Below are 16957 nucleotides of genomic sequence, written 5' to 3' on the forward strand. Positions count from 1 at the left end.
GTTACAAGGGTCCTCTGGACTGAGTCACCTGTGCACACAAGGTGCCCAAGGTGCACTGCCCCAGCTAACATGGCCTTTCAGATCCAGTAGCTCCTTCCATCTTTGAAAGCATTACCGGGGGGCGGGGGAGGCCTGGCCCCTCAGCTGAGGCAGAGAACCCCATCAAGTCTCACACACCTGTGGCCACTTTTTCCTGGGGTCCTGCCAGTAAGTAGGACCTGGGTCCTCGCTGCCCAAAGACATGTAAGAAATTTGGAGAATCTCCTTTGAGCCTGAGGAAAGACTCCCTGCCTGTTGCATTTTCTAACCACTTTGTTTCTTCCACAATTCCTTTTCTGTCTTCTACCTCCCCTGGAACCTCTACATTCTCTCATAGGCTTCAGTTTTTTAAAACACAAAAGCTAGAGAGTCTCTGAAGGATACTTCTCCTTCATTTCCCACCACCTAGCTCCTCTTGGACATTGCACTGTGCTTTAATGGTGGGAGAAAGGGAGGGAGAAGAGAAATCTAAATAGAAAAAGAGGGGTTTCCACTGTGGCACAACGGGATCTATAGCATCTCTATGGAACTAGGATGCAGGTTTGATTCCCCACCCATGGCAGTGGGTTAAGGGATCCAGCATTGCCACAGCTCTAATTGCAGCTTGGATCTGATCCTTGACCCAGGAACTCCATATGCTGTGGAACAGGCAAAAAAAAAAAAAAAAAAAAAAAAAAAAAGGAAAAACAAAAAACTGGAAAAGGCATAAATTAATAGCTCAAAATATAATCCAGCTGCACATATGCTTCTTTAATCTCTAACATACGCCCCATTATTACTAATGGGGCTCAGAGCAGTCCAATTATTTGCCCAAGGGTACACAGCAGATAAGGATGCTGTAAATCCTCATCCACCTGACTTCAAAACCTTCCTCCTCACTAATTCAGAGATGGCAAACAGATGTGACTTCCCAGGCCCACTCTGACAGGCTGGTGTGGTTCCCTGAGGCTATGTTGAGAAGGATTCTGATGCTTTAACTAGCTCATTGGGAAACAGTGCCATTACCAATTGCCAATGAGTCTGTGAGGATAGGAGGCATGTGTATTTTGCATCAACCTACTAGAAACTAAGCAATTTCTTATATATATAAAAAAGAAGTTTTAAAAATGTTTTACATTTGTGAAAACTAACTTTACACAACATTATAGGAACACATTTATCTTATGCAATGTGTCAACAGGTTTATGAAGAAAATCTATCAAGAGGACTTCCCAATAATCAAGAATTAATGTTTTTTAATCTTTATATTAACTTTATGCTCCATTTATTCAAAAGGTGGAAGAAATAGTCTCTTTGGTAGAATTGGACCTGAAGGGTAATCTTATGCCCTAACCCTAAAATAAATAGATAGAAGGAAAAAAAAAAACTAACCAAATATATAAATAAGGGCTGCCTTCTTAAAAAGTGGGAGAAGTCTGTCATTGTTCCTGTTTGATATACCTTCCACTAGGGGTAACTCTAGAAATTAACTTGTAGAACCTGCTCTCTCTCTTCCTTCTCATTTCCCCTCTGCACTCCCAACCAATCAGCTACCCCAAGGAAAGGAAGTCAGCAAAGTATGGATTATTTCATTATGCTATTTTTTTTCCTTTCATGCTCCTTTCAGTAAGTCTTAATGTCCTCCCTTTGAGCACTGTAGGTGTGTTGTTTTTCATTGATTTATATGGAACTAGGGATCTTTATCAGTTTAATTAAGAAAAAATTACACTGTTGTATATGCTTGTCAACTTAATTTTCAGGACTTGTCTTGTTTTACATTGTAAAATTTGGGGACAATTTGTTCTGTCTTTAATCAACACTTGAAAGTTTTGTTTTTTCTTCTTTTTAAAAAAAAAAATTTCACTTGTTGGTTTCCAAGCCCAATATGGACAAATATGCTTCACATTTTCCCTTGTTTCATAACCTGGGCCATCCTGTTAATACTCACTTTGCTTTGGAGAAAAAGATTAACTGTTTGTATTTTATTACAAGAAGCAGATTGAGCACAATATAGACAAGTTCAAAGAATACTCAACAAAGAGTCAAATAATCTGATTCTAGTACTGGCTCCCCCAATTTTCTGGATTGTCTTAGATAGTCACGTGTCTTCCCTTTTCTGTGAAGTGGGTACCACTGAACTTCACAAGATAAGTGTGAAGCCTACATTCGCTTCAGAATTTATGGATCCTGTGTTAATGTTCTTTGGTTGCAAGCAACAGAAAATTACACTGGTTATTGTAAATTAAAAATTGGAAGGATCTTGAGATCACTTATAACATTGCAGAAGGAACTGAACTGTCAGGACTTGAAAAGACAAACCAAAGAAGTGTTGGAAATCCCAAACATAGAACGTGCAGACCTTCATTCAAGGATGTTACCATGTGGTTATTCAGCACTGAGAGCCTTCTATCCTCTTGTACCTTGGCTCAAGTTCCAGGAGAGAGAATGCAATTGGCCCAACTTATTCCTGAAACCATGAAGTAGGATACTATCTGGAGGCCCAGTCTGAAACAGTGTCAGGGATACAGTAACAGTAAGCAAGAAGATGCAAGTAGAGGCTATAACTTCACCTCCCCAACTGGCCAAAAAATTATAGCTGGTATTTATGGCTCACCACCACCTCTAATATCTACTTCCTGCTCCTCTGATCTTTGCCCAGAACTTCTGACAGAACCAGCTGATGTTCTGTAATGACAAGAGGAGGATCTAAGGGATCTTGGCCCTTGATGGTCTTTTCTGTAAGATATACAGCAAATAAACATTGACCTTGAACACGTGGCATGATACTATAAGGGCTTCCTTAGATTGCACTCGTTTTCTTTATGTAGTAGCCACCTGACTTCCTGGAATCACTCAGCCAGCTCCACCACCACTTTTCCCAGGTCCCAAATGGTGTAAGGAACCTAACATGGCTTGTCTCAACCTTCAAATTGGTGAACTTATTCCTGCCCAGATAAAAGAATCTTGCATTTGGTGAACAAGACCTCCAAACCAGCATAAGCCAGATTCCCAGAAACAGAGAACAAAACTCAGAAAGAAGTTAACTACATAGAATCATTAGATACTCACCCCCCTCATCAGGTAAACAATTAGGCAGCTTGGATTAACAAAATGTCAAATAGCAATGTCTTAAGAAAGGCAGAAGTATATTTCTCTCATGTATCAGTCCAGGTAGGTAGCACAGGGCTGGTAGGGCTTCCTATGGCTGCTATCATGGATATCATGATGCTCTGTCACATCCAATAGACTCCCTTCTCATGTTCCAATAGATTGACATGGCCCAAGCCAATATGTCTGGATTCTAGTAAGGAGATAGGAAGAGAAAAGAAAATTCCCTCCTGAAAGTTACACTAGTCACTCACATTCTACCTGCCATAACTTAGTCACCCAGTCCCACTGAGCTACATGGGAGCTAGAAAATGGAATTTTTATCCTGGACAGCCATTGGCCCTTCAAAATAGTCAGGAGTTCTATTTATCTAGAGGAAAGGGGAAAAGGATATTAGGGGATAACCAGTGGTCTCTACCACTAATAATGACTGGGGATTTCCAGTTTTGTCCCATAGGAAAGGGGTGTTGGGGTACATCCTAGAGCAGTGTGAAGATCCAGATTCTCTCGATACTCAAGGTCCTCCTAGAGGCCCCCCTCTCAGTTGTCTAGATTCCACACCTTCTCCAACAAGGTTCTAAATGGCCAGAACAGGGCCAAAGATGTAAATCCAACTGATATTGTTATCCAGCAGCAGCCTATCTCTGTTTCATTTTCAACATTCTCAACCCTGCAGAGTTAACAAACAATAAAGGATTCTTTCATTGTGACTGTATGAAAGCATCAGATTTCACTTTCTGCTTTGTGGTAAGCATTTTGAGATATGAACTTGTCAGAAGAGCTGTCAGAGAAACCACCCTGGTCCCAGACTCAACATTTACCATCTCCCTTGCATAAGTCTATGACAGCAACTATCTTATCCATTCTCCCCAGAGCTTCATCCTCAAAGAGCATGTGGTCTCAAGAGAACAGGGTTGACAACTTGAGTAACTCTTTTATTATTTAATAGCATGAGTTATAGCTGCCATCCTAAAATAAAGAGGAGGAAGAAACCTCAGTTCCTTCTGCTGCATCTTGGCCCAATAATGAATTCTAAGTAACCCATATGACTTCTGCTTGCAAGCCCCTTGCTGGCACTAGTTTTGGCATCAATTAAGGTGTCATAAAAGAGTACTAGGAGGAAATATACTTTAAGGCTCATGCCATTTACCTCTATTACTCTCTAACATCCTTATATTGTAATTTTTGACCTCCAAGTCACCCCCTCAATCACTAAACATTTGGATAGCTGTAGGTCTCCTGAAACAGATGCAAAATTTGTGTTTTTTAGTTACATACTTTCCTTGAGAGAGAGCCTGTACTTTTTATTTTCAAGAGACATCCTAACTTTCCCCCAAAATAGTTAAGAATAACCTTCCTAGGAGTTCCCGTCATGGAGCAGTGGAAACAAATCCAACTAGGAACCATGAGGTTGAGGGTTCGATCCCTGGCCTTGCTCAGTGGGCTGAGGATCTGGCATTGCCGTGTGCTGTGGTGTAGGTCACAGACTCGGCTCAGATCTGGCATTGCTGTGGCTGTGGCATAGGCCAGCAGCTGTAGCTTGGATTAGACCCCTAGCCTGGGAACCTCCATATGCTGCAGGTGTGACCCTAAAAAGACACAAAGATAAAAAAAAGAAAAAGAAAACAAACAAACAAACAAGAATAACCTTCCTAGATATTAAAAGTGCTGTTAGGGATTTTAACCTATGAAATCATCTGTTCCAATGTCTTACTCTCAGTCCACAGCCTCCCATGTTTCCATCTTCCTTCCTTAGCTGCTCCCCTGATGGCTGAGTCTCCATCACCCTCTTCAGTGTCTCCCCTTCCAACTGAAATACTACAATCCATCCTTTCAACAACTCTTCACTCATTTGTCAATTCATTCAACTGATATCTACTACTATCAGTATCTACTATTTGTCAGGCACATAAAGGCAATAAAGACAGATAGTTCCTGCCCTATTAGGAGAATACATTCTGGTGAGAGAAAGAGAAAGAAAACAAGCAAAGAAATAAGTAAATTTGAATTTGCCATTAGTGCCATGAAAGCAAACGAAAGCTAAACAAGGAGACCTACTTTAAATAGTGTGATAGACAGAATATTCACCCTCCTCCAAATGTCTATATCTTAATACCTAGAACCTGTGAAAGGGTTAGGTTACAGGCCTAAGGGGCATTAAGATTGAAGATATAATTAATATTGTTAATCAGCTAATCTTAAAATAGGAAGATTAACCTGGATTACCTGAGTGGGCCCAGTGTAATTAGAAGGGTCTTTAAAGGTGGAAAAGGGCATTATACAACCAAAAAGATGGGAGCATGAAAAAGACCTAATCCACTGTCCCCAGCTTTGAAGATAGAGAAAGAAGTCATGAGCCAAGGACATCAGATGACCCACAGAAGCTGGAAAAGGAAAGGAAGCACATTCTCCAGAAGAAATTTAGCCCTGTCAAAACCTTGACTTTGGATTTCTGACCTTGAGAAGAGTTACATAATAAATATGCATTGTTAAAACTCTAATTTTGTGCTGATTCATTATAGCAGCAACAGAAAACAAATACAGACAGAGTGGATAGTAAAGGCTTTTTATTAAGGAAATGACACATAAAATATAACCCAAAATGAATAAATGCCATGAAATGGAGGAAAAGTCCTCCAGTCAGAGGGAAGGGCATGCATGTGCAAAAGACTTGAAGTAGGATAGATCTTGGTGTGTTTGCAGAACTGAAAATAGACCTATGTAACTAAAGTCCAGAAACTGAGGGAAAAAGTTCCATGTAGTAGGTTTTAGGTCCTGCCCCTGGACACATAGGACAGAGTGATTTTTCTAAAACACAAGTCTGATCATGTCACTCCTCTGTTTAAAAACCTCCCAAGCTTTCCCAGAGTGCCTCCAGTTGATCTGAATTTCTCAACATATTTACTTCCGTCTGGCTTCCTAACCTGGCTTCTGTACCACCCCACTTCTTGTGTTCTGGTTGCTTTCCAATTTTTAGTGTCTTTTTTCCTTTTTCTAGCTTGCTCACTGTTCTATGCCTTTCTCCACCTCACATCTGCTTCTTCCCTTAGCTTTCACCTTTGGTATCATCTCCAGCAGGTCTGGGTTCAGTGCCCCTCCCATGTGCTTCCTTAGCATCCAAGTCCTTACTACATTCCAAGAGCTTATCACAATACTTAGAACCACTGATATAACCTTGAACAAGTACCACTTGATGGATGAATCACTTTCATTCTTTGATTCCCTCTGCTCCTATGGTGTTTTCATCCAGTGGAAGGTTTTTTCCCTTCCACTGGATGAAAACTCTGGCAGGACCTCTGACTTTTTAATCCCTTTTAGAAAACAAGATACAATTTAGTCACTTTAAGTGGTAAAGTACAGCCTCAATTGAGAAAGTAGAATTTACACTCCAGTATAGTAATCCATATTTCTATCTTCATTCATAGTTAGGACTCCTTTCCACTTCTTCACCAGCTAGAAACCCATGATAGGTAGGCCTCTTGCCTTGGAGAAAGGGTATATGGTTGACTTCATCTCCTGTTTTGTCTCTGGAATAGGAATACCAAGGAGAGAGAATGGAAAGGACTCAGAAGGTTCTTACTTGACTGGTATGATCTTAATATGATGTCCTGCTCTTCCATCAGCTTGTTTAAATCTGAGTCTTTCTTTGTGAGTGACTTCTGGGTTCTTTGGAGATCCCCCAGCTGGGGTCTCCTGACTTGGAACTCTGATAATGGGGTGGTGCCATTAGTTCTTCTGCTGTTGCTTCTTCTTCCTCTATCTCAGATTTTCTGATTATCTCTACAACCCAACTCGCTCCATCATCAATGTCTCCTTGCTCTGCAGTCTATTCAAACAGGAGTCAAAATAGCTCCAAGTATGGATCATCAAAGAAATAAAATGAAAAATCAAAAATACCTGGAGACAAATGAAAATGAAGCACAATGATCCAAAATCTATAGGATGCAGCAAAAATACTTCCAAGAGGAAAGTTTACAGCAATATAAGGCTACCTTAAGAAACAAGAAAAAAAAAAAACAACCAATCTTACATCTAAAAGAACAAGAGAAAGAACAAACGAAACACAAAGTTGGTAGAAGGAAATAAATCATAAACACCAGAGCAGAAATAAATGAAATAATCTTAAAAAACAGAAAAGATCAATGCTGCTAAGAGCTAGTTCTTTGAAAAAAATAAAGAAAATTGATAAACCTTTAGCCAGATTCATCAAGGAACAATGAGAGGTAGCCAAACAAATAAAATCAGAAATGAAAAAGGAGAAATTACAATCGACACCACAGAAATACAAAGGATCATAAAGATCACTGCAAACTATACAGCAATAAAATGGACAACCTAGGAGAAACAGACAAATTCCTAGACATGTACAACCTCATAATATTGAATCAGGAAGAGATAGTAAATATGAACAGACCAATTACTAGTGATGAAATTAAATCAGTAATATTAATAACAATAATAAAAACAACTCCAAACAAACAAAAGTCCAGGAACAGATGGCTATACAGGTGAATTCTACCAAACATTTAGAGAAGACTTAATACCTATACTTACTGAACTTTTCAAAACAATTGCAGGGGAAGGAATATTGCAAACTCCTTCTATGAGGCCAGTATCACCCTGATAGCAAAACCAGGCAAAGATATAACAAAAAAAAATTACTTGGTCAATATCACTGATGAACATAGATGCAAAAATCCTCCATCAAATATTAGTAAATCAAATTCAGCAACACATTAAAGAATCATATACCATGATCAAATGGGATTTATCCTAGCGATGCAAAGATGGTTCCATATCCTCATATCAATCAATGTAATACACCACATTAACAAACTCAAGAATAAGAACATATGTTTATCTCAACAGATGTTGGGGAAGCTTTTGACAAAATTCAGCATCCATTTAGGATAAAAACTTCATACAAAGTGAGTAGAGGGGGAACATACCTCAATGTTAAGGTCATATATGATAAGCCATAGCTAATATCATACTCAAAGGTGATAAGCTGAGAGCATTTCCTCTAAGATTAGCAACAAAACAAGGACTCCTACTCTTGCCACTTTTATTTAACATAGTATTAGAAGTCCTAGCTACAATAATCAGATAATAAAAAGAAAAAAAATGAATCCAAATTGGAAATGAGGAAGTAAAACTGTCACTGTTTTCAGATGATTAAAATCCTAAAGATGCAACCAAAAAACTACAAAAGCTCATCAATGAATTCAGTAAAGTTGTAGGATTCAAAATTAATATACAAAAAAATCTGTTGCATTTCTGTACACTAGAAATGAACTATCAGAAAGATAAATTAAGGAAACAATCCCATTTAACACCACATCAAGAAGAATAAAATACCTAGGAATAAATCTAACAAGGATGTAAAAGAAACTATACTGTACTCATAAAACTATAAGATACTAAAAGAAATTGAAGACCACACAGACAGTTGAAAAGATACACTGTGTTCTTGGACTGGGAAACTCCATATGCCACAGTTGCAGTGCTAAAAAGAAAAATAAATAAATAAATAAATAAATAAATAAATAAATAAATAAATAAATAAAATAAATAAAGGTCAGAAGACCTGAATATACATTTTTCCAAAGAATATATAGAGCTGGCCAAAAGGCATACAAAAAGATGCTCGACATCACTGAACATCAGAGAAATGCAAATCAAAACCACAATGAGATATCATCTCACACCTATTAGAATGGCTTTCATCAAAAAGACCACAAATAACAAACATTGGTGAGAATCTGGAGAAAAGGGAAACTTTTTGTTGTCAGGAATGTAAATTAATATTTACATTTTCTGAAGGTGCAGCCACTGTGGAAAATAGTATGGAGATTTCTCAAAAAACTAAAAATACAATTACCATATAACCCAGCAATTCTTCTCCTGGATATATACCCCCCCCAAAAAAAATGAAAACACTATTCAAAAAGATACACTGGGAGTTTGAGGTTAGTAGGTGCAAACTATTATATTTAGAATGGATAAACAATAAGGTCCTACTGTATAGCACAGGGAACTATATGCAACCTGTGATAGACCATGATGGAAAATAATATAAAATAAAAGAATGTATGTGTGTGTATATATGACTAAGTCATATACATATGTATATATATGACTAAGTCACTATGCCCATACAGTTAAAATTGGCACAACAATGTAAATCAAATATACTTTAATTTTTAAAAAGAAAAAAAAGGTACATACACCCTAATGATCATAGCAGAACTATTTACAGCTTCTTAGATATGGAAGCAGCCTAAGTGTCCATCAACAGAAAAAATGGATAAAGAAGATGTGGTATGTATACACAATGGAATACTACTCAGCCATAAAAATGAATGAAATTTTACCATTCGCAAAAACACAGGTGGACCTGGAGGGTATTATGCTTAATGAAATAAGTCAGACAAAGAAAAAAAAAATACTGTAGTTATCACTTGTATGTGGAATCTAAAAAATGAAACAAACAAATGAATGTAACAAAACAGAAACAGACTCACAGAAATAGCGAACAAATTAGTGGTTACCGGTGGGAAGATAGAAAGGGGAAGGGGCAAAATAAGGGTAGGGAATTAAGAGGTATAAACTACTATGCATAAAATAAATACGCTATAAGGATATATTGCACAGCATAGGAACTATAGCCAACATTTTATAACTTAAATGGAGTATAATCTATAAAAATTTTTAGTCACTATGTTGTACACTTGAAATATATAATATTATAAATCAATTATACCTTAATTTTAAAACGTATGAACCTAAAAAAACAAAAAGGAAAAATAGCTTGGGGTTGGTTTTCTCTACCATATGATTAATATCTAGTCCACATTCCTTTTGCCCTGACAAATTCTGGGAGTTCAGGCCAATCTCAACCCATCCATCCTGTTCTCTTGCCAAGGAGTCATGTCCTCCCTATTTCTAAGACAAGAGTCAAACTCAGGTCCATGGTGCCAATCAGCTGCAGGGAGCATATATGAAGCTCTTCAGGTGGTCTTACTGAAGTCCCTTTCTCTAGATTCAAGGTGGCAAGATATAATCACTTTAGTTCATATTAGTTACCTCAACAAACAAATCCACAAATCTCAGCAGCACAAGAGAATTTTTAATCATGGGTGGGAGGCATGTATGCTCCATGAAGTCCTTTAAGGTTCCAGGGTAAAGGAGGCTCTACCATCTTCAAACATTGCTTTCAAGATTGCCTGAGATAGCAATATCTTGTTAGGAAGAGAGGGAAGAGGTTGAGACTTGAGCAGGGAGTTTTATAGTGACCAGGCCTGAGAATAAGTATTCATACTTCCTCCTACACTCCACTGGCCATTTCTTTTCCATTTGCAAAAGAAATTGAGAAATACAGCTAGTTTGAGCAAGAGGGAAGGAGTCTGGTGTGCAGCTATCGCATCTCTGTCATAAGGGAGTGATGATCTAGGAAAACCACTGGACTCGGTTAGTATGTGATTTTAGTGCTAACTACCTGTCAGGTCTTAGGCAAGTCAGTTCCCCTCTCCCTGAGCCTTGGTGTCCCCATCCATAAACCAGGGGACTGTAGGGCCCAATGCCCCAGTTCTCTCCTTCTATGGGTCTATGACCCTAAGTGTTACAGCTGCAAATGGGACAGGGCCAAAACTCAAAGGGCACCCATGCCATGGCTGAGGTGAGGGATGGTATTCTGGTCACATACAGAATGCTACTGCTTTCAATAGTATGTTCTAAAGTGAAGGATTCAGATCTTCTAGGAAGACAGAATATGTGGAAGCGGAGACCAGGAAGTCTAAAATATGTTTAGAATCCTACCCTTTCTCACTAACTCCATCACAACTAAGATCATCTAAATCACTTTTTCTCTCATCTTGATTATTGCACTAACTTCCTGACTGGTCTCCCTCTAAGCTGCCTCTTTAAAAGTTTAAAGCTGTTGGACTGCTATTGCATTACTCCAAATGATGCTTATTTCAATTCAGTTCAAAAAGCAATTATGGAACACAACATTCTTAATTCTCCCACCACTCAAGCTTGGAATACTCACCTACTCCCCCTCATTTCAATCTCTGCATATACCACTCCTTCAACTCACCACTCAAACCATTCCACCCACTCCATGAAATAATCCCTGTCAAAAGTTCTTTTCCCCTGCTCTCACATCTGACCATTACCATTTGTCATCCACTTATATGCTGCAATATTAGAGCCTAGTTATTTATGTGTATCTTATCTTCTCAACTAAATTGTAAGTTCCCTGAGGGAAGAGACCATAGATTATACTATTTGCATTTGTACCATGCTAAGTGCTTAATTATTTATTGAATGAATGAATGACTAATGACTGTGGAAAATTGTTAAAAGGCAGAAGCAAGGTGGTCCTGTCAGAAACAGCAGTGAGCCTAGTTTCCGTTTGGCAGGTGCTTTGTTTTCTGACTGTTTTTCTGAGTCCACTGTGGTTGCACTGAACAATTTGTAGGAAGAACTGTAGGTGTGAATCTTCAGCCAAGATAATGATTGCACCAGGGTCTGATTCAACCCAGTCTTGCCCAGGGGCAATATTAGGAAACAGGTTAAATGAGAGATCATATTCTATCAAATCCTGAGAAAATGGCTGGGCACCTGCCAAATGAGAAATTGCAGCTGGACAGTAATTTTCCTTTCCATTAAATATGGAGCTGTATACTCTGAAACAAAACAGAGCAGGGAAATGAGAAATTATTTGAAGAATTCAATCAGAGTTCCCATCATGGCGCAGCAGAAACAAATCCGACGAGGGACCACGAGGTTGCAGGTTCGATCCCTTTGCTCAGTGGATTAAGGATCCAGCGTTGCTGTGAGCTGTGGTGTAGGTCGCAGGCACAGCTCAGATCTGGTGTTGCTGTGGCCCTGGCATAGGCCGGTGGCTACGGCTCCAATTCGACCCCTAGCCTGGGAACCTCCATATGCTGCAGGTGCCGCCCTAAAAAGACAAAAAAAAAAAAAAGTATTCAATTAACGTGGACAATTGTTCTCCTAAAGTCACAAAATAAGCCTTCTCCCCCTCAGTAGCAGAATATTATGAGCTAGTTCTATGAACCCATGTTCCAGCCCCCCATTTCCCTTTGGCCTATCAGAATTGATGGCTGTAATCCAAGCTCTGCAGCTTAACTGGGCAGAGACTAGAGTTGACATCATGTCAGCCCTGAGCCTGGGGGCCCATGAGCTCCACCTCCTTTACACGTTCAGATCATGCCCTCAACTACATATGGACAGCATGCCACGGGCACAAACAGGTCCAGATGAGGTACAGGATCAGCACAAACCCATCCTCACCACTAAAGAAGCAGCTCAGATTCAGATTGTGCATTCTAATAGCATCGACAGCACTGTCCTAGAGCACTAGGCGCAGTAACTTGCCCAGGGCAGGGCCGTTGTAAAGGAAGCTCATCATGTATTCACCACAATCACTCTCAGAAAAATAACAGCTCTCAGTTACTGAGCTTCTTCTCTGGACTAAGTACAGGGCTAAGTATTTTATATACATTGTTTCCAGTCTACACACCAATCCTGGGAAGTAAAAATGAATCCATTTTGCCTACGGGGAAACCGAAGCTCTGAATGGTCCAGCGCTGGTCCAAGATCACATGATCAGTGTGTGGTAGAACCAAGACTCCAACTGATGAAGAACCTCTAAGCCATTCATTTCCTACTTGAGCATGCCACCTACTTATTGTGCTGATTCCACCCATCCCATTTTGGATCATGGAGATAGTGGGCACTCTACAGACTGCAGTGCTCTTTTGTATATGTTATTTATTCCTCAGAGAAGCCCTTCATTTTCAATGTAGTCCTAAAAAGCTAAAACCATACTAAGTGGATTCTAAATTAAAATCAAATATTCAAAATCAAATATCATTTTATATGCCAATTTTCTTGGAAAGGTTTTTCATCTTTATTTGGTGTTATAACATCCATCTTCTATGGAGCTAAGTGCTCACTCAAATGTGTGGGTTGTCTGGTCAATGTTATCTTCAAATATACCTCAAATACAAATATTTAGCCTGGGTGGACTTCACATTTTGATAAATATGTATTTGTTAAAAGCATAATATTATAGAGCATTGCTGATTCAGAAGATGGTATTAGTATTTAATGTACCAATGATTAAATAATAATAAACTTATAATAAATAACTCTGTACTTGGAAAAAAAAAAACACCTTACACATCAGGAAATTTAGGATTATTTAAGAAATGAAAACTCAGTCCCAGTTATTCTTTCTTAAAATCATGAGCCTTATTCATAGATGACATGAAAACTTAAGTCATAGAGTGAAAATCATTTTAATTTTCACAACAGCTATGTCACACTCCCCTATTTGAAAATCTCTCATGGTTTCCATGACTGTAGGATTAAATCTAACCACATTATTGCATCATATAAGGTCCTTCTGAGCTGGCATCACCTGCCTCACCAGTCTCCTCACTGCTCCCTTCCTGCTTCTCCACTGTTACACTACTGCCTCAAGCCATAGCAAATCATTCTTTTTCCAAAGATGTCATGATGCCACACATGCTAGGCCTTGCCCATACTAGTCCATCCACTTGGAAAACTCCTCATACTTCCATACTTTTCCATTTCCCCCAGGGGAAGAGTTGGCTGTTCCCACTCAGTCTTGCCATCACCTCAAATGAGATGGTCCACATATTGGCCTTGAGTGGGTGTCCACTTCTATCCACAAAACTCCCCACTGGCAAAAACTCTCCTCTGCTCACTGAAGCCATGACAAAGAACCACAGAGCACTGTCCACTCTGGCCATGTGTTACACTGCTGAGCCTCAGGACCCCTACTTTCCTTGCCTCTCACTTCTAACCATGCCCTTCTTACTCGTCTCCAACTTTCCAGGCAAGCTCTCACCTCAGAGCCATGGTTCTTGCTTTTCCTTTTGTCTAGAATATCTGCCTCCCAAGCAATTCACAAAGCTGACTCCCTGATGAGTAAGTCCTCTGAATTCCCTATTAAATTGCTACCTGATTACTATCCCAAACCCTTTCTTCTTTATATTTTGTAAATCTTCTATCCTATGAATGAATGATGAATTAACTAATGAATGAATGAATGAATGAATTAAGCTTTATAGCCTTAATTTCTCCCATCTACAACCTAGGACCCAGCACAATGCCTGACCATGGAGTTATCTGGTCCCCTCTGCTGCCTAGAAAATCCTAAAAGGTTAGCCAAGCCTATTTTGGGTCTATGGGCCAAGACAAAGCCAGAAAACCAAAGGCAAATCATAATCCAGGGAGAGCTTTACGTCAGGGCAATTGTGTCAAGGCAATCTCTCAGAGCAAGCTGGTCCTAGAAAAACCACTATCAGGAGCAGGGGTGCAGGACTACAGCAGAATAGAGCCAGGGAAGATGAAAGAAAGCCAAGGACAATGAATCAAAACAGGCCAGAGAGAAGGTGGTGTGAGGAAATCACAGAAATGGTGGGCTCTGATACATGCCTAGCGATGAATTTCATGAGCAGACTAGAATTGAGAAAGCCAATGTCTGTTGAATAAATGAATAATCAGTGGAAAAGCTAGGGGACGGTCCCCAGCACCTGGTGGCTAGTCCTTTCTGGCTCCTCTACTGAACAACCTTTCTGTGTGAAAGCGGTGACTTGCATCCCAAGGGGCACAAGTGTCATACCAGCGTCAACCTCCAATTAATATGAGCCAATGCAGAGCGCTGCAAGTGTTCAAAGCCAACTATTCATCTTTTTTTCCTAGGGAAAAAAAATTCCAACATCCCCAATAGATTCTTTTAGCATAACTGTTTTATTTGACAAATGAAGTCCAGGCTTTGAGTCCATGGTCTACAGTTCTGGCCCCACAATGAAGCCAGATCTCCTTTGTGGTTCCACAAAGCAGAGCTGAAAACAAACCACTGTTCCACCTGGAGAGAGCAAGCAAGCACCCTGGGCAGCACTGGGAGATCAGCCAAGCACAGGAAAACTAGACATTGGAGAAAACATTTCAAATTGGCACAATTTACTTTAAGGAGTAATAACCTCAGGTGTATTTTGACTCTGGAAGTTGGGAAAAGGTTGGATACTACAGATGTAGCAGGATGCTCTCTACTTGTACATGCCGCTTTGGAAAGATGGGTAAGGAGGGAAGGAAGCAGGACCAAGAAGCAGACATTTGTTCCTTTCAAGCCTATTCATGTCATTCATTTCACTCTATTCTGAGTGATGATATTCTTTAGCATGCAACCGGGACTGAACAGGAGTGCCAGGGCCTTAGAAACGCTTTATTTAAAAAAAGGTAATTCAGGAGTTCCTGTTGTAGCGCAGTAGAAATGAATCCAACCAGGAACCATGAGGTTGCAGGTTCGATCCCTGGCCTCGCTCAGCAGGTTAAGTATCTGGCGTTGCCATGGGCTGTGGTGTAGGTTACAGACAGCTCGGATCGGGCATTGCTGTGGCTCTGGCATAGGCCGGCAGCTGTAGCTCTGATTAGACCCCCAGCCTAGGAATCTCCATATGCTGCTGATGCTGCCCTAAAAAAGACAAAAATAAAAAAAAGGTAATTTATACAAGATGAGTACTATACGTACTCATATGTATAGTACTCGTATATGTATATTGTATAACTCAAAGATTAACACAATACAGATAGAGACTGATATCACATGAACATAGACATTGCTGGGAAGACACAGATATAGTTATAAATATAGAGGCAAATATACAGTATAAAATGAAATATTGTCCTTTATCTGCATCCCACCTCCAAACACATAATCTTCTTTCCAAAAATGCCCACTGATGACAATTAAGGATTCCCTCCAAATTGTTTACTTATGCAATTACCATCATATGTAAACATATACACACTTGTTTTTTGTATTAATGGGATCATTATTTATATTTTTCATGCCTTTTGCCAAAAACTTTGCCAAAACTTCTCAGTGATTTGCCTATCTCTCCTGTCCTTGGAGATACTTTTAACTTTTTAATTTTTAATCACCACACGATTTTCCACAGTGTGTATGTACCATATTGTATTTAATCTCTTAAGAAAACTTTGGGCAATGTAAAATTTCACAACTAGAAAATAATATAGTACTAACCATCTGGGATCAATATCATCATAGACAAGAAAAAGGATTTCTTTAGAATTTCTAGAATTAGAATTCTGGGTCAACCATGAGTATAATTAAAATTTGGGGCATTCCCATCGTGGCTCAACAGAAATGAATCTGACTAGCATCCATGAGGGTGCAGGTTCAGTCCCTGGCCTCAATCAGAGAGTTAAGGATCCGGCATTGCCGTGAGCTGTGGTGTAGGTCACAGACTCAGCTCAGATCTGGCATTGCTGTGGCTGTGGTGTAGGCCAGCAGCTACAGCTCTAATTCGACCCTTAGCCTGAGAACCTCCATATGCCGCAGGAGCAGCCCTAAAAAGAAAAGAAAAAAATTGAAAGATATTAAGAAATCAGTCTTTGGCATGGTCCACTCCAACCAACATTGTATGAAAGACTTATTTCCTCCCATCCTTGCCTACGGTGAATATCACAATCTTTTAAATATGTATCAGTGTCATACATGAGAAATTACAACTTGTTTTTTATTTCCATGATTACTAGTGGGGCCGAGCATCTCTTCATGTTTATTACCTATTTGGATATACGGTTTTATGAAATGTCTGCTATGATTTGTCCACTTTTTGGTTAGATTGTCTTTTTTTTTTGAGTAATTTGAAAGAGCAGAAATGCTCTTTTTCTTACCTTCTTCCTTATAGACATTAGAACTTTGTTCTTACAATGACTTTTTCCTTCTTGATAAATCCATTTCATC

The sequence above is a fragment of the Phacochoerus africanus genome, chromosome 5 (genome assembly GCF_016906955.1).
Source record: "Phacochoerus africanus isolate WHEZ1 chromosome 5, ROS_Pafr_v1, whole genome shotgun sequence".
NCBI classification, from domain to species: Eukaryota; Metazoa; Chordata; class Mammalia; order Artiodactyla; family Suidae; genus Phacochoerus; species Phacochoerus africanus.